The sequence below is a fragment of the Colobus angolensis genome, unplaced genomic scaffold (genome assembly GCF_000951035.1).
Source record: "Colobus angolensis palliatus isolate OR3802 unplaced genomic scaffold, Cang.pa_1.0 Scaffold31, whole genome shotgun sequence".
In the NCBI taxonomy this organism is placed as follows: domain Eukaryota; kingdom Metazoa; phylum Chordata; class Mammalia; order Primates; family Cercopithecidae; genus Colobus; species Colobus angolensis.
Genome location: NW_012116377.1, coordinates 9,599,131 through 9,623,105, shown reverse-complemented (window position 1 = coordinate 9,623,105; position 23,975 = coordinate 9,599,131). Strand labels below are relative to the sequence as shown.

General features: G+C 42.9%; 1 protein-coding gene across 5 annotated transcripts in view; it reads right to left on the bottom strand.

Annotated features, from left to right (window-relative positions):
* MYLK (myosin light chain kinase) overlaps nucleotides 1-23,975 on the bottom strand; it is a 270,952-nt gene that overhangs the window by 159,323 nt on the left and 87,654 nt on the right. The window lies entirely within an intron of this gene.

Below are 23,975 nucleotides of genomic sequence, written 5' to 3'. Positions count from 1 at the left end.
TACTTGGGAGGCTGAGGCAGGAGAATCGGTTGAACCTTGGAGGCAGAGGTTGCAGTGAGCCGAGATCATGCCATTGTATTCCAACCTGGGCAACAAGAGCAAAATGCTTTCTCAAAATAAAATAAAATAACAAAGGTCCAAATCAAGATATATTAGGAGAGAATATGTCTTGTGAAGGTTCTAAATCATCAACTAGACAAAATTAGGGTGGAAGGGCAGCTCACATCAAAAGGAGCCGAGCATGAGTCTTTTAAACATGATTTAACCTTAAGCCGTATTAACAGAGCATGGTGTCCACACAGGGAGTGGGCAGTCCCATTCCACATGGGCATCACTGACGGACTGCATCCAGGTACAAGTGCCACGTGTTAATAGGATACTGAGGAAGGGGCTCATGTTGTGTGAGGGGATGATGCCCAGTGTCTGGCTGGCACCTGGCAGGTGCTCAACAGATGTTTATTGAAGGAACATAAAGTATAGTTGAGGGAAGTTGGTCTATTTAGCCTGGAGTAAAACACACCAAAAGGAGGGCACATCTGTCTTCAAATATATGATGAGCTCTTGTACAAAAGTCTACATGCTATGTAGTGCCAGAGGACAGGCCAAGGAGAAATGGGTCCAAAATTCTCCAGAGGCAGATTTAGGTTCATATAAGTAAGACCAACAATGCCTCAACAACCAAATGGACCAACTGTGACATGGTAGATCCCCGTCCCCAGAATGTTCATAGAAGGCTGGAGACCCGTCTGGCTGGGATGTTGTCAGAAGAAGCCTTCCTACTCTCTAAGATGCCTTACAACCCCAATCCTAGTTTTCCAAGAAGTTCACAGAACTGAGTGTATAAAGGTGAGAGAGACTATGAAAGAAACATTCCATTTCATACCGTAAATAACCTTTGTGCTACAAACACACAGCTTGGAATGATCTACTCCTTGAAGGTTTTAATGAACTCATCTATAAAACTATGTGGATCCAGAACTTTCTCAAGATGTATTTCTTCAACTGTTCCAGTTTCTTCCACTGAACTTTTCAGGTTTTCAACTTCTTTTTAAGTTAATTTTCTTAGAAAAGCATCTACTTCTTTCAAGATCTTCAAATCAGAGTTTACCCTGAAAATCTCATTTTTATTAACTACAGATCAGTGGTTAGAGTCCCATTTCCAAATGGTAGGTGTATTTTCTGTTTTTCTTTGAATGGCCTAGTAGGGTTGGCCTATTTCCTATTTCTAAGACCAGCCCTTAAGTTTACTCCTAAATATTGTTTTTCTCTTTGTAATAAACTCATTTCTCCTTTTATATAAATGTTTTGCTCCTGCTTTCTTTTGGCTTGTTCTAGTCTTTGATTTTGTGAGTTGAATGATTGGCTCACTAATTTTTAGTAACTTTTGTTCAATGATAAAAGCATTAAAGGCTATGCATATACAGAAGCTCCTTAATTTATGATGGCCTACATCCCAATAAGCTCATCCTAAGTCGAACATTTTCTAAGTTGAAAATGCATTAAATATAGTGACTCATCAAACATCATAGCTTAGCCTAGTCTCCCTTAAACACGCTCAGAACACTTACATTAGCTTACAGTTGGGCAAAATCATCTAACACAAGGCCTATTATATAACACAACATTGAATATCTCATGTATTGAGCACTGCAAGTGAAAAACAATGGTTGTGGGGGTACTAGAAGTACAGCTTCTAATGAATGTGTATCATTTTTGCATAAAGTTGACAATGTATAAGCTGAACTATCATAAGGTGGAAACCATCTATACCTCTGATATTGGCTTTAGCCAGTTATAAACTACTCAAAAGTTAAAATCGTTTTCATATCTAGTAGCTATTACCATTAGGAAAGGTATGCACACACACTTCACCCAGGAAAAAACTTAAGAAACATGAAGATCCTATATCATTAAAGTTTCAAAACTTTCTAAACAACATGTGAGAAGTCTTCGATATATAAAGAGACTTTGTCCTTGTATTAAAAGTAACCAGTAGGATTATATGATTAGATATGGAATGTTAAAAAGCTACAATTATTAAAACCATTTTGGTTCACATATTGACTAACGAAATAGTCCAGAAAAATCCTAAAACAAACTCTATACATAAGACTTCAGTACACAGTAAAGCTGATCTCAAACTAATGGGAAAAGAATAGATTATTCAGTAAGTATGGATAACTTGAAAAAAATCCTATTCAAGATTTCTTCCTCACATTATACACAGAAACGTCCATTTTGATTAAAATGTTAAAAGTAAAAAAAGCTAGAAGAAATGTGGACATAATCTTAGAGATTCCAGGCATGACACTAACAGTGGAAAGCATAAAGACATGTGACCACTAAAATTTAAAATTTCTGTACAAACGTAAACTTAGGATAACAATTAAAAGGTAAACACATTAAAAATATTTCAAATATATATGTAAAAAAGGTGAACATTTTTAAGATATAAAAAGTTTACATGACTAAATAAAAAGAACACAGAAGGAAAAAAGTAAAGGACAGGAACAAGAAGTTTCTGAAGTAGTAGCCAAACATATAAAAATGTTTAATTTAAAATTAATCAAGCAAATATAAAATAAAATGTGATATTTTTCATTTAGAAATGTGTTAATAGGTAAAGTGATAACTAGTGCTTATAAGTGTGAGAAAATTACATTCTTACACATTGCTGAAGGGAGGGTGATAATTTAAACTTCATTTTTCTTTTCTTTTGAGACGGAGTCTGGCTCTGTCGCCCAGGCTGGAGTGCAGTGGCCAGATCTCAGCTCACTGCAAGTTCCGCCTCCCGGGTTTACGCCATTCTCCTGCCTCAGCCTCCCGAGTAGCTGGGACTACAGGCGCCCACCACCTCGCCCGGCTAGTTTTTTGTATTTTTTTAGTAGAGACGGGGTTTCACCGTGTTCACCAGGATGGTCTCGATCTCCTGACCTCATGATCCGCCTGTCTCAGCCTCCCAAAGTGCTGGGATTACAGGCTTGAGCCACCGCGCCCGGCCTAAACTTCATTTTTCTTACCTATAAAATTAGCATAGTAATGTTGACCTTATGAGGCTATTTTTAACAATTTGGAAATAGCTATCCAAAGACTTAAAAAGATTCAATCCTTCTATTTCTAATATCTCTTAGGAATTATCAAAGATGTCCATGAAGATGGATATGTTTAATTTATTTAAAAGATTAAATATTAGAAATCAAAATATCAAAAACATAGTCTATTTGAAATAATTATAAGACCAAAATACTATATAACTATTAAGATTTATCTTGAAGAATTTTAAAGAACATGAGAAAGCATTAACTAAAAAGGGGCTGGGCGCGGTGCCTCATGCCTGTAATCCCAGCACTTCGGGAGGCCGAGGCAGGCGGATCACAAAGTCAGGAGATCGAGACCATCCTGGGTAACATGGTGAAACTCCGTCTCTACTAAAAATCCGAAAAAAAAAAAAAAAAAATTAGCCAGGCATTGTGGTGGGCACCCGTAGTCCCAGCTACTCAGGAGGGTGAGGCAGGAGAATGGTGTAAACCTGGGAGGTGGAGCTTGCAGTGAGAGGAGATCACACCACTGCACTTCAGCCTGGGCAACAGAGCGAGCCTCTGTCTCAAAAAAAAAAATAAAAAGAAGTATTAACTAAAAAGGCAGCATATAAAACCAGTTACTTAATATCCATAATGTAACTTTTAATAACGATATACTTTTTCCTTGTTACAATAGAAAAAAAATACAAAGGAAATCTACCAATGTGTAAATAGCTGTCATCACTGGATGGTGGGATTGTTTTCTATACTGTCTGTATTTCAAAACTTTTAAAGTATGGAACATATTTCACTTTCATGAACAGTAAAAAAAAAGTTTTAAAATTTTACTGAAATTCGAATTATGCAAATTTACTAGGAGCACATTTTTAGAAAGTAAATAAAACAAGAGACTGGCAGTGACTAAATGTCCCTTCGAAGTGAAAGAATAAGGGAGTGGCATGCCATATTTGTCTTTAAGAATATTCAGCTGAAATCGACATGGTTGGTGAGTACTTGGGATAAAACCAAATGGGCTTCAGCTATAGCAAAGCTAGCAGCCTTCCGATAGAAAAGCCTCTGTGGCAAAGGAGGGTGAAGCTTCCAAATGGACATATAGGAGGGCTGTGCTTTGAACAGTATCCTCATTCTCTAGTTGGTGCCCAGCAGGACGGCTGGGAGGACTTCAAAGGACAACACAGCTCATCCATCACACATCCAGTAGGCAGCCCACACCCCTGCCATGAAAACGTTGCACTGGTTAACTCATCCTGCAAGAACTCAAGTCAGCGGCTAATTTCAAGACCTGGAAGAAATACTGACTGGTGGCCTGGCAAATTCCTGGCTTAACTGGTTTCAATCTTTGAGATGGAGCCCCAAGCTGGGCAAGAACCACTGCCTGTCCCCAGCTGAGGCTGCCAGAGCCCTTGGCAGGGTCCTGGGGCTGAGCTCAGTCCACTGAGTGAGACAGCTCTGGAGCATGGAAAAGCAAGGAGAGGCTGGGCGCCAACCTTCTCCCCAGCTGTTTTCAATAAGGCTCCACTTCTGAGGTTGCTGGCAGACCTCTGGAAAGATCTGAACCAACCTCACATAATGTTTTCCATCAAACCCACAATTAAGTAATATTCTCTTAACTCATAAACTGCATACAAAACCTTTTTCCTGTCACTTCTCAGCTCCCCTCCTAAGCAACCTACAAGCAGGTCAGGCAGAGGTTACAATACTTTTGCAGGGTCAGTGGAGACTGCATCACAGGCCTCCAGAGGCAATTACTCCTCTCCCTGCTGTACAAGCATGGAGGGGGTTGGATGTTCGTTCTCGGGAAGTACAGGCTACATTATGTACGTCATTTGAGTTAATCCTCCCAATACCTCTGTAAGGTCAGTGTTACCATACTAATTTTATAGGTAAGAAAAAAAATCTCAAAGAAGGTAAGTAATTTACACAAGGTCCCCAAATTCAGGCTTGTTCCTCCATACTACTTTTCAGGGGAGTCAAATAGAATCATGGGCAGGAAAGTTCCAAATATCAAAAAGTTATGCCAAGGCTTCCTAGCCTTTTGACAAGATATTTCACCAGTGTCCCCTCAGGAGTATTCTTCGAGAGCACTGTCAAACACCACACCCTTATTTTGTAATTGAATAAATTACTGACCCTAGAAAGGCCTAGAATGAAACTGGCCTTCTTCATAAGGTCTTCTGAATACTTCTTTCCTTTATTTTTTGTTGCACATTTTATTGTATTAATATACTGACCATAGAGCATAGGGTCTTGTTCATTACTAGTGTTTGCTTATGCACTGGATAAAGGCTCACTGAGCACCCTTCACTGCTACTGTGCTAGACACTGGGGATGTAAAGAAGGTTAAGGATCTAGTCTCCTCCTACAAGGAGGGCCTACTCTAATAGCGGAGATGGAAAAGACAGATTCAACAAGGTAATTTTTTTTTTAATTTTAGAGATGGGGTTTCGCTTTGTTACCCAGGTTGGAGTGCAATCATAGCTCACTGAAGCCTTGAACTCCTGGGCTCAAGTGATCCTCCCACCTTAGCCTCTCAGTAGCTGGGACTACAGTTGCATACCACATTTGACCCAGTGTGGCTGGAAGAGTCTCTCAGCTTGAAATTATGAGGTCCAGCTAATTTTTTTAATTTCTATTTTTTGTAGAGACTGGGCCTTGCTTTGCTGCCCAGGCTGGTGGTCTCGAACTCCTGGCTTCAAGCAATCCGCCCCAAACAGCCTCCCAAAGTACTAGGATTATAGGCATGGGGTACCTCACCTGGTCCTCAGCATTGGCAGATCTTATGAAACAAATGTAAGTTCAGGAAAGTGTGTGCATGCACATACATTTTAGTACTTCAATCAGGCGGCATTAATGAGCAAGAACTGAGTCTCAGCATTTCGTGCCTCTTAGAACCCAGCTCTGTGTTCGTTGTGCACCTACTTTCGAGTCAGTACAGTGGATGTGGCACCTGCCTTAGGATGCTCACTCTGTATCGGGGAGACAGTATCCAACCAAAGGCTCCTATTCTGGGGCCCAGTGAAGACAAATTGACAAATATACTCTGAACAAGAATATGATTTCAATGGAATGATTAAAATTAATCACTATGTGGGCCAGGATCATGATGTGTAGAGAAGAAAAGAGAAAAAGAGGAATGACAAGTACCAGGTAGTTCAACATTTGACCCAGTGTGGCTACAAGAGTCTCTCAGCTTGAAATGATGAGGTCCTCTATCAATCAGTCAAGGTCAGTAAACCTCTGGGAAGAAGATGGTTCTCCTTGCACTCACAGCTCTCCCACTGCCCAGCCTTTGGTTTTCACTTCTTAATCACCTACTGTGTGTCAGGCATCATGGTAGGCACTGAGGTCTCCTGAGCCCTGGACTGTCTTGATCTTTCTGACGACTAGGATGAAGCGGCCTGGCCTCTGAGTCTGCTTGCTGTTCTTGCTCCCTCTGCCACCCCAGCAGAGGCCATTACGGGTTTCAGCTCTCACTGGACTCTCTGGCTTCCTGCCTCCCACCTTCCTGACCGCTTGGTACCTGCAGGCCCTGCTGGTCCCCGTGTGCCATCAGGACAAGAGGCCAAGCTGCAGGGCAGATGCAGACTGAGGTCCAGTGAAGGATTCTTGATTCGGAGAGAACCAAGCTATGAGCTGGGGCAGGAAGAAGCCGGTGGACAGAGGTGCTCCAAATTGATAAGGCGAGTTTGAATCTCATAGATCGGAGAGCAGGTGGGCCATGAAAACTGGTGCTGTGTCTTCTCCCTTACTGATAACAGCGCAAGCTGAAGAAGACTAGCCTCTTGGAAAGTATTTGTGCTTACAGATGCCCGAATCCTTGTCCCATTCACCTCTCTTCTGCTGACTAACCAATCCCAAGGAAATAATATTAAATATGGAATTAAAAACTTCATGTATAAAGATGTTGATGCAAATTTAATTTATAAAAGGAAATATTGGAAACCATCGAGATAACTGCCAACAGAGGAATGATTCAGTAAATGGTAGCATATCAAATTTAATGGAATATTCACCATTAAAATCATGGTGACAGAGTGATTTGAAAAATGCTATGTTGGCTGAAAAAAGCAGGATACAAAACACTATGAATAATTTTAGTTATGACTAAAAGTTACTAAGCACTTCTATTACATATGCAGCAAAGATATTTCACTTAAGTAATGCCATATTATAGGTGGCATTATCCCCATTTTATAGATAGCAACATGACCTGGAGAGCTGGCAAATTACTCATGATCACAGCTGGTAAAGGATGGGATTGAATTAAAAATCAAGTCCGACCCATGGCCTGTGATGCTTCCACAAGCCACTCTGCCCCTATAAATCCTGTAGTTATCCCTATGTTGAAAACAAAATAAACACCCAGCTTAGAAAAGAACTATAGGACAGAATGATTAAACAAAACAATAATACAAACTGAGAGCAAAGCAGAACCATGGGTAATTTTAGCCTTCTTTCTACCTTTGCTTATCTGCTTTCTTAAGTAGAATATTGCATTTTTACTTTAAAGCATTCTCAAAGTAAGCCATTTAGAGTGGTGCTGTGGACAGATCAGTGATCCTGATTATATTACTATAGTGCTATGATGCCCACCATTTTATTAGGCAACTGCTATGTGCTGGTGCACATCTGCCATTGCATCAACCCTCCAATGATGCTGGGAAGTAGGAATTACTATTCCCATCTCAGCTATGGAGCCTAGAGAATGTAAGCAGAAGAAATTCAAACTCAGATATCCTGGCTGCAAAGTCTGTGCTTCTATTCTTTCCATTGCCCCATGACACAAAGCTTCTTGATTTCCTGCCCTGACGTTTCTTGATCATTTGCACTCTGGCAAGCACATGTTTATAAGCACCGGCTGGCCACTGCTCCCTGAAGAAGAGGTCGAGGTGAACTGGTCCTCCCTGAGGTATTTACCCACACTCTGCCACAGCTCGAGTCTTGCCCTCACCCTCTCTTCCCCACTGAAACTTTGGAGAGGTTCAGGGAGCATGACCAAGTGTAGAACAGAGACCCGAGGGCCACAAGGCAGATGAGGCGAAGAGCAGCAAGAAGGGGCCTGAGCTAGCTTGGGAACAGGGCTGAGGGTGTAGAGCACACAATAGTGGTGATCTGAGTTCAGGGTAGGAGGGGAGATAGAACAGAGAACAATGACAGAGCCAGGGGTCTCCAGTCTTCTGCCCAAAAAGCATCTCCTACCACCTTTAGTATCCAGACAGCTTCCCTTGTTTACGCACAGGCATGTGTGTATATACCCACACATAAGCTCGAGAGTTCCCACTAGTTAGGCCTTTGATTGCATGTCCTGAGCAAATGGGCTTATTTTTTTAAAGACAAAATGATTTCCAGAAAGCTAACAAATAGTCACATTTGCAGCCCATCTCTAACAACTATAATACAAGACTGTACAGTGTTTATTCCTGTATGCTATTCTTACCCAGGTTTATTATTTCCCACCCATATTTTTCCTTCTCTATTCTGACTCCACACTTCTACTCCAGAAGATTATAAGCATTATAAAATTTAATCTATATGATGCATTCTCAAGGGGTAATATCATCCCTAAGGTGGGGGGAGGGGTGGACAATTTGTTCTCGGGAGTAAGGGGCAAAAAGTCTTACTCTTTTTATGTATACCCACAGATATACTACAGTACACATATAAAGTATAACTGTGGTATTAAATTTTCACTAGGGGATTCCTTGGGAGGGTGATAATGGGGGAGATAATGGTGATAATAAGAATCACCAATTCCCGTCTCTACTAAACAAAATAGAAAAAATTAGCTGGGCGTGGTGGCGGGCGCCTGTAGTCCCAGCTACTCTGGAGGCTGAGGCAGGAGAATGGCGTGAACCCGGGAGGCAGAGCTTGAAGTGAGCCAAGATTTTGCCACTGCACTCCAGCCTGGGCGACAGAGTGAGACTCCATCTCAAATAAAATAAAATAAATAAAATAAAATAAAATAAATCACCAATCTATAAGTCAGCAATATGCTCAAGCAGTCCATCAGCAGACAGCCCCTTCCCAGGGCCTGTGATTGTCAGACCTGCCACCCTCAGAAGTAAAATCAGGCAAGATACAAAAGCCCAGTCACCCCTTCCTCCACTGCCCAGCCACTTCCCACGTGCTCCCCCAGGGGCAGCTGAAACCTGCAGGTGTGACCTTTGCTTCCATCTCTGGAGACTAACGGCTGTCCCTTGAGTGGCTCATAGAAGAACCTGTTAAGGGACAGTGTACTCAAGTGCAGATTCCTTGGTCTCACCTCAGCGGGTCTGGGTGGGACTCTGCAGGCACCCAGTGGTTTCTGCAGGATCCCACCTTGAGAAACCACTCTCTATAAAGTGCCTCCACGAATGATTCCAGCACTGAGGGTCCAGAATTTCACTTCAGACCCCAAATGGCTATGTCCTGGCCACTAAAAATGAAGAGCAGGGGGTGGGTTTGGGGATGACTTGACTTTATGACAAAAGAGCTTTGTCTCAGATAATTCATTAATTCCGTACCAGTGTTCACTGTGCATGTGGGGAACTGACTGGTGCCAGACTGCTCCAGAAACAGTCTCTCCTCACTCCTTTCTGGACTGAGCCACAGAAGCTCTCCCGGCCTCCAGCCCAACAGAGTATGGCATTTGATGGGGTCGTGCCTGTGCCTGAGCGGACTGACTGGGGGATAGTGGCCTGGGAACCAGTTCCCTGGGCCCGACATCCCCTCGCTGCGCACGGATGAGGCAGGCCTAGCATGACAGGCTGTGGAAAGTATGTTCAGGTGCCTGGCTCCCCTCGGCCTAATGCCTTTTAAATCAGGATCCAGATTTGATTTGATTTTCCTTGCCTTCCTGGCTCCAACTCTTCCAGGCTCATTTTTCACTCCCCTGTCAGGCTTCCCAGCATTTGGTGGCCGAGTTGAGCCAAGTTCTTCACACTCCACAGACAACCTCCCTCCCAGGCTTGGGACTCTGTGCTCACCATCTAAACTTCAGCTCTCAACAGGCCCTGTCTGCCCCCACCTCATCCTGCCCTAATCCCTGCTGGAGTTTTCTGAGTGGCTGAGAGGGACCTGCATCTCTTAGAGGAGTTGCTCGGGGACTCAGCGTGCCACCGCATGACAGAAAAACAGGCGAATCTATTGCTCATCCTCACCATCACTACAGGACACAAGTCTCTTTTCACCATCACCATCTCCCACCCACTTTTATTTCAGAGTTCTTCAGCAGAGGCAGGGGACAGGGATTAATTTGAAGAGGATGTCAGGTCCCATGTGTGGCATCAGAACACACTTCCTCATTCCCACACAACGTGCCAGCACTCAAGGTTGGTGTGCATGTAATGGATGTGCGAAGTGCAGATTTAGAGCCTCAGCAAGTTGAGGATGTCAAACCTTTGAATGCAGGGACAGTGCCTTGGTTTTCTCTGTCATCTGTTCATTGCAGGAGTACAAACATCCTGCATACCATGAGCGTTTACTGAACGAACCTGCAAACTAGTCACTTAAGTCAGCCTGTCACGTAGCACTGGGGTCAACTGGTAAGCATGCTCATAAAACCACCAGGTCCCTACTCCAAAATCTTGTTTAAAGTTTATTTTTATGGTTGGGCGTGGTGGCTCATGCCTGTAATCCCAGCACTTTGGGCGGCCTAGGCGGGTGAATTACCTGAGGTCAGGAGTTTGAGATCAGCCTGACCAACATGGTGAAACCCCGTCTCTACTAAAAATACAAAAATTAGCCAGGCATGGTTGCACGTGCCTGTAGTTCCAGCTACTTGGGAGGCTGAGACAGAAGAATTGCTTGAACCCGGGAGGCAGAGTTTGCAGTGAGTTGAGATCATGCCACTGTACTCCAGCCTGTGCAACAGAGTGAGACTCTGTCTCAAAAAATAAAATAAAATAAAAATAAATGTATTTTTATGAAATCATGTTATGTTGGAACAGGAAGGGGCATCACAGTCATCTGGTTCGACTCTCTCATTTTTATAGGATGAGGAAACTATAGCCCAGAGGACAGAGTGAATTAGAGACAAAGACCCAAGCACATGACACCAGAACAGACCTCCTTCCAGATCACACTGTTGGTCTTAAGAGAGGCAGCTCCTTATGATGGCCGACAAGCTGCCCAGTAAACGCATTTGTAGATAGCACTTTGGCATCACAGGGCTGACTGCCGTGCCCCGGTGTGTTTAAATCCATCCCTGCTCAGCCGTAACCTAACCAGGTCTGATTGAACATCCACCACAGGCCGGGCACTGTCCTAGGTGCTATAGAGAACACAAAGATGAATAAGAGATTTTCTAGAGGCTCACATTCTAGAGACGAGTACTTAAATAACCAGAACATAAAGCCAAAGATACACAGTACAGGAAAGCCCCAGGGTGATTCAGCAGGAAAGAGACCACAACTGGCAAGGAGAAGCAGGATGGGCTCCCTGGAAGAGGTGACATTTGGAAGAAGTGGGGAAGCACTGTGATAGATTAGGGGTCAGGGCTCCAGTTAGAAAGGATGACGGAAGTCCAAGAGGGAAAGCCCGGGACCTGCTCAGGGATCGTGGGGCCTGGCAGCTGGGAAGAGTGCTGGTATGGGCAACTAGCCCCACATCATGGAGAAAGGCAAATGCCAGGCCAGGAGTCTGCACTCAGAACCACTGGAGGCTTCTGGCCAGAGATGAAGTGCTCCAAGCCAATCGCTAGGAAGACCCTCACAGTAGATGAAGCCTGGAAGGGGCTGAGGGAGGAGCTCTAGGAGCACTGAGCCAGGAATTCTCCAGTAACTCTGCCCTCCAGTGGCCGAACAGATGGAATCCTGATGGGGTCACGAGAGCCCTGGCCTCATCCTTCAGTTGAGCTCTCCTGGAGGGAGGGTGTTGTGCTCTTAGAGGCACTGGCCCTCCATGCACACACTTCCCCTCATTTCATTCTGTGTATCTTTCCCCAAGTGCTGAGAAATGGGAGAGGGAGTAACTAGCACTCTCTACTCTCTAACCAGACTAGAAGGAGTTCTGTAAAATGCTATACAAATGTATGACATATTATTAAAAATCAGACGTGATCAGAACAAACCACAAAGAAAACTCCAACACCAACTTCAGTACAAATAGGCACTGAATAAAATTAAAAAATGTTGAAGATGGGAGCAATGGTCAAGATGATTTGGTCCAACTCTCAGCCTGATGTGTAGATCTCAACACCACAGTCCTCACAAATGATGGCCAGCCCTCCACAAGCACCTCCTCAAACCACAAACAGCCAACACAGTAGACAGCTCATGGTAAAGTGCTTGATAAACATTACTTGAATGAATCAAATCCAAACACTCAAAATCTATCTTAAATAAAAACAGAACATTAATGAGATAAGAGATTGTTTAGAAAACCTACAGACTGAATAAATAATCTCTTTTTACTGGGCATCTACCAGGAGCTGGCACCGAGGTGTGTTTTGTAAAAACTGGGCATGTAAAACAGAGAACAAACACTACAACAGACAAATCATAGAATTTCAGATCTTGAAGGGTCTTAGGGATCATCTGAATCATGATTTTATAAGAAGGAATGTGAGATGCGGGGAGGTTTAGTGGTTTGTAGAAAGTTTTAAGGCAACTATGTGGGAACTAGACCTCCAGTCCAGGGCTCTTTCCACAACACACTATGTTAGTTATCTAATTAAAATCGAAATTGTAGAGTGCAGAATATAACCCTCTAGGAATATGGAAATGGAAAGAAATGCAATGAGGTAGAAGAGCTAGAAAAGGCTTCATTGAGGAAGGAAGGTTTAATTTTCTGTTTCGATATTGAGAATTCATTAGTTGCAAGATCACTGAAGACAGTAATCATGTTTTATTTTTCTTTGTATCTCCAGAGTCTGGAGCACAGAGGAGGCTCAACTCACATTGGTCATTATTTATGAAAGTAGTGTCTTACTTATTAACTTTACTTAGAGTTGGAAGGAATATAAATATTAGAAGGAATCTGAACATCCTGAGCACTGCAGAAATTGTATCTATGTGAACAAATGAACCAGACCTCAGTGCTATCGCTCATGCCTGTGTAGATCCCCTAGGCCACTTTGAGTATACAGTTAAGAGGAAGAAAACCCCAAGCTGGTCTCTTTATCTCTCATTGGTCATTTTGCCACTCAGCTTTGTTTCCATTTCAAGGCAGACAGTGGAGATAATTGGAAACACGTTAAAACAATAGGAGCCCAAAGGCCTTATTAGTAGAGAGACAGACATATCTAGATAGCACCAGCCATCTCTTCCCTAATAAGTAAACCGTCACTGAGAAATTTTAAAAACACAGACACTTAAAGAACAAAAAATAATTGTATTCATACAGTTCCAAATCCTCTTCTAATTTTAGGTAGCAAACACTTTGGTGGATTTTCTATGGTTGTGATGAGAGTGTGCCCAGTGTTTGTTCTACTTTTCTTCCTACTTTGTTATTCACACGCATTTTCATGTATGGATATAGCTACCACAATGACAAATAGGTGATTATGTAATATCTGCCATATTGATTTGTTTGTATAATAATCTATCTCCTTTTGAGTACAAACTAGTTCCTTTTTTGTTATTAAAAACAGTGCTTTGGACATCTTTGTAGCAACTACATTTTTTCTTCTCCTTTAAGAGTTAAGTTATAGTGTCAAAAGCAGAATTCTTGGCAAGGCACATCAACAGTTTTATTGCCCTTGTAACATTCTGCCAATCTAAGCCCCAAGGAGGATGAACCAATAATCAGCACTTCCAACAAAGGAAAGCCTCACCTGTTTCCTCACAGCCCCAGCAGTGGGCTCTTGGTACCTTATTTTGCTAGTTTTTTAGGTGCATAAATACTTTTAAGGTATTTTGATTTCCATTTGTTTAAATGCCAGCAGAGTTGTGTAATTTTTTTAATGCAGTGTTATATATTTTCCATGCCCGGACTTTGTCTGCACTTCTTTCACTGTAAACTGTGTATTCATCTTTGACAAACTGTCAAATAGAATCTGGACATTGAACTCAGATAGCTGTACTGAGTCTACTTGCAGGCATTTTTATTGAGCTTTTAAAATATATACAGAAGTAATTCCTGTCTACTGTTTACAAAGAATTCAAGCAATAAGAATGTGTATAAAGTAAAAGGTGAAAGTTGAGGGTAGAAAATGGCTAAAGGTTTCTTTCCTTTTTACTCTTTCCCCTCCCTGCAATAGTATTACTTCTCAGCTATAACCCTTGAAATAATCTATTTTTCTTTTAATTATTTTTATTTTGCTCTGTGTCTATTTCTTGATTTAAGAATTTAGACAGCACTTAGTGGAGTCCCACAGGAGTGATGAGAAATTTCTCTGGCTTACGGTGCTTCCCTCTTACTGGCCTTTACTTGGTTTTTAGATCTTTTGCTGGACATTTATAGCATAATCACTAACTCCAATGCCTACAGAGGCTGGACAGGAAACACATGTAGGGAATGTGGGCTGGGACAAGAAATGTCACGAGGCCCTTCCTGTCCATTTCCTGCTTTCCCATTTTGAATATAGACTTGGCTAGGAGAAAAGCTAAGTCCTCACTGGCAACAGGCACTGGTCCTTAGTGTTGGGAGATGCCTTGGAATGGTGGGGACTATGACGACCTGGAAACGAATGCCTAGACACAGTGATGGCACCCTCTGGGCCAGTGTGGCCATGTGGAAACCTTGCCAGGTCTCATTTGTAAAGAAAAGCCACTTATACATAAATCATATGTGTACATTTTCCATTTGCAAATCTTTGCTCAAACTTTTTGAGAACACAACACAAATGACCTGTGTGCCAAATATGGCCCATGAGTTGACTTTTTTTTTTTTTTTTTTAACCTCTGTCATTACGGTTTTAAGTCACATACTTAAACCTGTTATTTGACCCATCCATTTTAGATGGAATCTCTTTACTTCCCACTGTGTAAGATGGGGACATTAGTGTCACTATATTTTTCTCTTCCTCTGTTTTTCTGTCTCTACCTTACCATTCACCATCCCACTACTTTTGGCTTGCCAAAACTTACAGGATTCACTTTCTGTTCTGTAACTATAATGAACACTTTTGGGTTTTGTCTATGGATTGAGTTTTTAAAAACAACAATTTTCTTGATAGCAATATTATATTGTATAAATGTTGTTTTCAGATATCTGGTGTCCATGAATTAACTGTTCACCATCAGTGACCGAAGAACTAGTTTCCAAATATAGGTGGCTTCTGTGGGTTTTCTACCTCTTGGAAGTAGTCCTGTCTCCCTGAATGAGGGGGCGGACTGCAAGCCCCACATGGGGAATGTCTATTAGCAGGCTTCACAGAGAGGACTTGGTCATGGTCACAGGCTTGTCATGGAGCAAGTGGATGGATGATGGCACATCCAACACACTTCCATCCTGCCTTCTTAAAAACTAACATCTACAACAGGAGCTTCACTTCTCTCCATATACATGTTTAGTAAATAGGCTTTCCTTTAATCACCCCGACTTCTGCCCTACATCCACTCCTAATCTCTAAATCCTTTAATCTCAAATATATGGCTGAAGCCTCACCCTTAACTGTTCTGCAGGCAGAGCTGATACGTCCTTCAATGCAATCCCAAGAAAATCTCTCATCCACTAATGTCCCTCTCGTGTTTTTAGCGCAGCTATGAATGCATTCTCTTTGGACCTCTTCATGTTTATTTCGATGTCATATTTGTCAGGAAAGGAAGTTAATACGTCTGTTCAGTCCACCATTTTGAACCCGAAGTGACCACCAGCTATTGACTATGGTAACGTTTCAGTAATACTTGCCCTGCCACTTCTCATTCTTCTGCTTTCCCTTTGAGTACTTTGGGAACTCTGTGACACCTGGACTACCAGCCACATGGAAGAGACAACTGTGGAAAATTTAGGAACACATTCAAGCTTGCTGGGATATCAAGGTTAGCATTCTACAATGAAGATGAAGGACAAAGATTCTCTCATCACAGATCATATTTTTCTTTGAATGAATCTTGAGAATTCACTTCATTCTCAAGAATGTAATGTCTTCATTTTATTATGAATGGAACAACTATTTTCAGTATATCTTCCAGCTGTGGGTTGGTGATATACAGTATGGGAAGTGGAATTATGTATGAACATATGCTCTCGATCAGCCCTGTCCAAAAGGACATTCTATGATTATGGAAATGTTCAAGAATCTGTGCTGTCCAACATGGTAGCCATTAGCCCCATGTGACTATTGAGCACTCAAAATATGGCCGATGTGGCTGAGGAACTGAATTTTCAATTTAATTTAATTTAAATTAATCTTTTTTTTTTTTTTTTGAGACGGAGTTTTGCTCTTGTTTCCAAGTCTGGAGTGCAGTGGCGCGATCTCGGCTCACTGCAAGCTCCGCCTCCCGGGTTTACGCCATTCTCCTGCCTCAGCCTCCCGAGTAGCTGGAACTACAGGCGCCCGCCACCTCACCCGGCTAGTTTTTGTATTTTTTAGTAGAGACGGGGTTTCACCGTGTAGCTCAGGATGGTCTCGATCTCCTGACCTCGTGATCCGCCCGTCTCGGCCTCCCAAAGTGCTGGGATTACAGGCTTGAGCCACCGCGCCCGGCCTTAATTTAAATTAATCTTAATTTAAATTTAAGAAGCCACATGTGACTAGTGGGTAGGTATCCTATTGGACAATGCAATCCTATACCTTGAACAGCTCACTCTCATTGAAGGCACAAAAGATAAACAATAATGGATCAAATTATAAATTGGTTAAAAAATTGATAGAGTAGGCTGGGCATGGTGGCTCACGCCTGTAATCCCAGCACTTTGGGAGGCTGAGGTGGGCGGATCACCCGACGTCAGGAGTTCGAGACTAGCCTGGCCAACATGGTGAAACCCTGTCTCTACTAAAAATACAAAAATTAGCCAGGTGTAGTGGCACACGCCTGTAGTCCCAGCTCCTCGGGAGGCTGAGGCAGGAGAATTGCTTGAACCTCCACCTTAGGAGGCGGAGGTTGCAGTGAACTGAGATTGTGTCATTGCACTCCAGCTTGGGGCAACAGAGTGAGACTCTGTCTCAAAAATAAAAATTGATAAAGAGTAAAAATGAGTCATATATATATATATATATATGGTATTATAGGAATTCAGAGAAGGGAACAATTGAGGGTTAGAAAGTTCAGGATTAGAGCTGTGAGGTGGATCTGTGTGCTAGTGTGAAAACAAAAACATCGAAAGACATTCAGTAAAAAGAGCAAGTTGCAGACGGTTACCAGAGGCTGAGAAGGGTAGTGGGAGGGTGAGGGTGGGGGAGGAGGTGGAGATGGCTAATGGGTACAAAAAATATAGAAAGAATAAGACCTACTATTTGATAGTACAACAGGGTGCTATAGTCAATAATAATTGTATTTTTTAAAATAAAGAGTGTAATTGAATTGTTTGTAACTCAAAGTCTAAATGCTTGAGGGGATGGATATCCCATTCTCCACAATGTGTTTATTTCACATTGCATGCCTGTATCAAAATATCTCATGTACCCCATAAATAAATATCTCCTACAATGAACTCACAAAAAAATAAAAAGAGCAAATTACACGTTTTTATGCATACATGGCCCATTTGTGTATATACAAGGCTATTCAGATATATGCTCATATTTGTATAGATCATTTCTGAAAGGATACTCAACATGATTAATGGTGGCTACCTATAGAGAGTAGAAATAAGGGCTAAGGCAAATAACTAAACTTTGTCTGAATTTTTGTTTTAAAAATAGTTTAGCATTTAAATAATGTTTTTCTTTGTAACAAAGTTATAGGCACAGAGTGTATTAGTGAATAATATGTTTTTAAAAGGCCAAAGTAGTCAACTCTTTCCTGTGGCTATTGGTCAAGAATGATCTTATATGATTATTGTGAATTGTCCACATCCTATAACCATGGCTCTTCTGTACTCTAATGAAATGCTTTAAAAGGAAGCACAATGAAAGTAGCCTGAAGGAGGTAGAATTTAAATCAGATCCTGAGGCTGGGTAGGATGGAAAGGAGAAGGAAGGGCATTCTTGATATAGACACAGACTGTGGAGGAGCAGGGAGCAGGTGCATAGGGATGTGGCTGGTACAGAGTGAGGGCTCTGAAGCCAGGCAGGGAGTGCTGATGGGGTAACAGAGACACAGGACTCTAGAAGAAGTGAGGGAACAAATCCTTATGGGCTTGACTGGCAAGACACCAGGAGTCTTAGACACTTCACTGCCACGGTTCTCCTCAGGGACACCAAACACTGCTTGAGCAATCATCATATGGCAGGCATTCATCTTATTCAAAGATGGATAAGAAACAGTCATTGCGTTCAAGGAACCAGATGAGACATGTGAAGGGGCAGTGTCATGGGCAGGAGGAACATGAGACTTAGGTCCATTAAAACTGGCTCCATCACTTGCTGGTGTAAATGTTATAATCCCTTGGATCCCTCAGGTTCTTATCCTATAAAAAATCAGGATAAAAGCTACCTTGCCAGGAGGATAAAATGATTAGGATAGGAAGCCTGGTACCAATAAGCCATTAACAAATATGTTAGTCCCCTTTCTATCATATCTGCCCCGTTCCTAACCCCAAACCAATAGGAAGATAAAATGTGCTTCTTGTTTACCCTTTCTCCACAAAGGTGGTGCCAAAGCAAAGGATTTGTACTGTGCCTGTGTGGGCCAGGGGAGCAGGCCATCACCAAAATACATCAGATGGAAGAAGGGAGGGAAAGGAGACAAGGCTGGAGAGTGAGGGAGCTGGTCCTCAAAGGCCTTTTAAGCAGTGCTGCAGAATTTCATGCAAGGGGAGCCATCCAAGGTTCCAGCGTATAAAGCAGGAGGTGGCACCATCAGATCTACGTGGCAGGAAGATCACTTAAATAGCAGAAGGAAGGATGAACTGGAAGGGCAGAAATCAGAGCAGGAAACCAGTCTTCAAGTCACTCCCAGCTTCATCTTAATCTCTCAATTCCTACAGTACAAACTATTTCTTGAAGAAATTCAAGCACCTAATTATACACTGTCATATCTTGCTGTTCTATATGCACATTCTTCTCCAGAATCACATCATTAAGACTCCTGAGGACAGAAAGCAAACCAGACATTTCTTTCAAATTTCTCAAAGAGCTAAACATGGTGGCTAACTGCTTCTGAGTTGGAAGTGAACTGAGTTGAAAGTTATTGGGAGACGGATACTACCACTGTTTAAAGTGTAAACTGAGGAATTAAATTATTCATGCTTCCATGGTTCAGTATTCTCATGTTCCCTTCCTCCACCCTCCACAGCTTAGACAGAAACACGCCTTGAGAGGGCCAGGGCTCGCTTTTTATCACAAAGTCCACTTCAGCGAACGCTAAGGCCAGGGGTGTGAACTGAAACCTCATTTGGGCTGTACTTCTCAAGAGACACTAAAGGATCAGCTCATCTGAGTCACAGCACAGCCAGGGCTTGTCACCATGTTTGCTTTTTTTCTGATAAGAATAAATTCCAGGGTAGAAGGGAAGAAATCTTCAGTAGTTTCATGATTTTTCCCACCATTGCTCTCTTTTCATAATTGACTCTGTGGTGGGGAAAGCAGCCCATCAACATTTCAGCTACCAGCATGGGCAACAGAGCAGCTAGGGGTGTTTCTACCAGCCCCTGGCATTTGTGGAGCCCTGGCTGTCTGTACATGGAAGCCCCCAGCCACTCCTGAGGCCCAGCAATGAACAATAGACAGTCGCGCAGTCCTGTGAACTTCTCCTTCCACCCTACTTACATCCTGTTCTACTAGGCACGTGAGCAGAACACAAAGCCCACGTCTGAATTTTCATCTACCTTACGGTCCTCCCAAGCAAACAGCTGCCCTTTGACCCCAACCCCCAGGCCTAGCAACATCTTCTCATGGGAGGAGGCCTACACAGCTGTAAGAAGTGTGCTCAGGGCCATTTGGTAAAAAAATTCCTGGGTCCCGGGTACCCAGCACATGGGGACGGTTTGGTTCCAGTGGGCATATCCCTTGGGCAGACAGGTCTCCTTCTCTGCTGCTCTGTGGAGAGAGAACAGCTGGATAAAGGAACAGGGGCTTCTAGGTTGTGGGCATGGGAAAGGGGATCTGGTTGTCTGGGTCTAAAGGTGGAAATGAGATAAAGTTTCATGAATTCCTGAAAATATAGTCTCCTCAAGCTTTGGGCTGGCAAAGCTAAAAAAAAAAAAAGAAGAAGAAGAAGAAGGAACGGAAGGGAAGGGATGGGAAGGAGAGGGGAATAGAGGGGAGAGGAGGGAAGGGACTTAGGTCAAATCAGTAGACACTAATCAAATAGTAGTTGATGACTTCCTCTTATAAATCCTAGGCCCTGTTGGTCAAAGTCTGATGGCCACAGCCAGGGAGTGAATGAATTCTTCTAGAATGATTTCACTGCAGGACCACAATCAACTCAGAATAAGGAACCCCTATCCCTGTGCAATGTCTTCCTCCTATTCATTCCCTTCATTTAAGGAGACACTATCTCCACATGCATCTCATGAGCTATTTATCAGTTAGGAATACTTTCTGTAACATTTCCTGTGTGAATCACTGCAAAGATCGTATCTGGGACAGCCTTTGAGCTTTAGGATTTGTGTCTCTTAGCTGCTGGTTCTTTTCACTCCCTCCACTGCCGTCCCCCTGCCCCCCAACCAATCCTTAGTGTGCAGGCTTGTTGCCTCATGGTTTTAATCTGGCTGCCCAAGCACCAGGTATTACACCTGTATTCAAAGCAGGAAGCAAGGGAAGGGTGGAATATGAGAGCACCAGTGATGTCTTTTTATCTTCCTTTAATCAGAAGTCTGGGGCTTTCCCCGAAGCTCCCTGACTTCAGCCCAAATGTGTCACTGGGCTACCCTTAGCTGCAAAGGAAGCCTCCACAGTGGACCCCATCATGGAACAGGGCAAAGGCAAAGGGGACTGGTCATGGATTATGTGTTGGCTACCCAATGTATCTCCCACAAGGTGGAAAAGCCCTAAAGGCTTTGAGGGACTGAGCCCACAGAGATGAGCATCTCATAGTTTGGAGCTCCTTGGAAAGAGGCTTGAACCACCAGGGGGTGCCTATTGTCCCATCTTAATGTCACCCAAGTCTCTAGATAGAAAGAGGAGCTTTATTGAAGGAAGTGGTTCATTAAGTCCTTTGTCTAAAAGTAGGCATAAAAAGGAAATGGGGCAGAGTAGGCAATAGCTTTTAATGTCTTACGCGAATAAAAACCAAAAGCACGCATTTGAAGAACTTCTGATTGGCAGCTCCGAAGGCAGTAGGAAACAAATCTTTAGAACTTTGTCACATCTGTGGTCTCCACTGTGTTTCTCAGTGATGGAAGGGTCCCTGAACCTCTTTCAGAAGAAGCTGGGAAGTCCTAGGACCCTCCACTGCCTCCACTGTGGGGGCAACTTCACGGAGGAAAGCAGGCAGAGGTGCTGTGAACAGAGGCCAGGAAGAAGATTCCTGTCAGCTGTGACGGGGACCAGCCTGGGCCCCAGAAGTTGCTTGAAGGCATACTTTTTACGTTAGTCACTCATAAGAGGTTCTGCAAGAGCTCAGTTACCAGAGAAGTGTGGTCCTGAGGCCATCCTGAGAGTGATACCAGGACTGGTTCTGTGATGACTGAGCACCTAGAACAGGACCTGGAGGGAGGGGTGTGTCCCAGGACCTGGAGGGAGGGGTCAGCTTCAGGCAAGGTCAAGTGGCCCCAACAGTGAAGGCTGACACGCATTGAAGGCAGATCACCACTGACTATGCCCAATAGGGAACTGCGAGTTTTGAGCGTTTGGAGCTTATTATAACCAGCAACTCTTGCTCAAAACCCATGCCACCTCAGGCTAACACCACCTAACTCTTCACTTCTCTGAGGTCACCAGGTCAGAAACATCCCCTGTTTAACTTCATCTTTGTATCAAAACAACCAGCTGTCTTCTTCTGGGATCATGTGATGTGCGGCCCTTCCCTGATGAAAAAGTCTCTTTGTGTTCTTTCCTGTACTAACAACACACACTTGCAGCATGCTAGCTTCCAGGGCATTTTCTTCTACAGTCTCTCCCTCTGCGTTTGTCTCTGCAAGACAGCCAGATGCTTTCAATGTCTCTCTGGAATAGTCTTTCTTCTGTATACACCAGTGTGCTGCCAAGGCATTGTTCTGGGTTAATTCAAGTCAGGTGGCAAATGGTCAAGTAGCACTGCAGTCTGACTCATGAGGAACACAGGCATTTTGACATATAGTCCACATGTAACATACAAAGTCAACTATTTCGTCCATATAAGAAAAATGAAATTTTCACATAGAGAAAGTTACATTTTAAGAATACTGCAGTCAACACTGAATTAAATGACTCTAAATTGTTCACGTTAAAAAGGTTAAATTTATGTTATGTAAATTTTAACTCCTTAAGAAAAATACTGTCTTACCAAAGTATAGTTTCTAACTTTATGAAGTACTTTTACTATCTGTCAACTTTTCTTCTTCCACCCCTGTGGGCCAGAAATACAGAAAGAGCCAGTTGTCTTTTCTCAGAGAAGAAAACCTTAGCCACATAGAAGGTATGACTTGTCAGCCAGAGGACACTGAGCAACCAAGAACTCCAGTGTGTTGGCTCCTGGCCGATGCTCAGACGATGGAAGTTCCAAACCAAGTCACTCAAGGCATAGTTCTTTCAGTGATGCCACAGTCAGCAAAGGAAGCAAAGGCATCATCACATGACGTGGTTGCTACCGTCTTTTCCTCTCCACGTTTGTTTGAATTGAGGAAGGAGTTTATGTCTCACAAGCAGTATGGCAGGAGGGTGGGTGTGCAGTTAAGATCCATTTTGCTGTCTGAGCCATTTCTCAAATGTTTTTTACTTTTTAATTTTCTAAGTGTATAATTCAGTATTTTGTAAGTACTGCACATTGAAAAGTTGTAACCACCACTACTAACCTCAGAACATTTTCATCAGCCCCAAATAAATCCTGTACCTATCAGCAGTCACTCCCCATCCCTCTTCCCTCCAGCCCCTGGTGACCACCTTTCTACTTTCTGTCTCTATAGATACTCCTATTCTGGACATTTCATATAAATGGAATCCTATAATAAATCAGTGGCTTTTTGTGTCTGGCTTCTTTCACTTAGGACAATGTGTCAAGGTTCATCCATGTTATAGCATGAGTCAGCATTTCATTCCTTTTTATGGTCATCTAAACCATTTATGAGCCCCCAGAGATTCTTCCTGTTGCTTCTTTCCTGTTAGCTTTGAGGATAAGAGGACAGAGGGGACCAGAGTCAGGGCAACAGAAGACAGCCCTCATCCTGGTAGTGCCCAGAGAGAAACAGACTCCCCAGGAACATCACTAACATCCCCAACAATCTTCTGGTAAAAGATATGAAAGGACTAGTAGGTCAGAATCATTAGCAAATAGTCTTGATTACACAGGTCCGTGCACAGCATGCAATTCAGTACAGCCCCAGGCCACTTTCAAGGCAGCAACTCCTGCAAACTCTCCAGACAACCACGTAGCCAGACCTACCACTTACACAAAGGTATGGTCTGGCGTCATTCAGAAAGCATCATCAGTCTGACCCCCTCCTTCTACAAGCTTTCAGGAGCTCCCTCTTAGACTGCTGAGCCATAGCGCAGCAATTCTTCAGTGTTCTCTCCTCCTTTGAGTACAAGGTAGACAAGGAATGATCATGCCTATTTGCAGAAGAAGAAGTGGAGTCCCAGTAAGGGCAAGTGACCAGTATTCATTTACGACAGGTGACAGAAGTGAAATGAGAGGTCCTATCACTGCTCTGCGTATACCAAGTGGATGTACAAGAAGGTCGGCTAACTAAACACTCCTTCCAGGGATAAAGTAAGAGAAAAATTACAGTCAATTCTCAATTGTCCAGATTTGAGGACATATATAAACCCAAGCTGTATTCTTCCTGCCACTGGACCATGTCTTCTTTTCCTGTAATTACACAGCATGT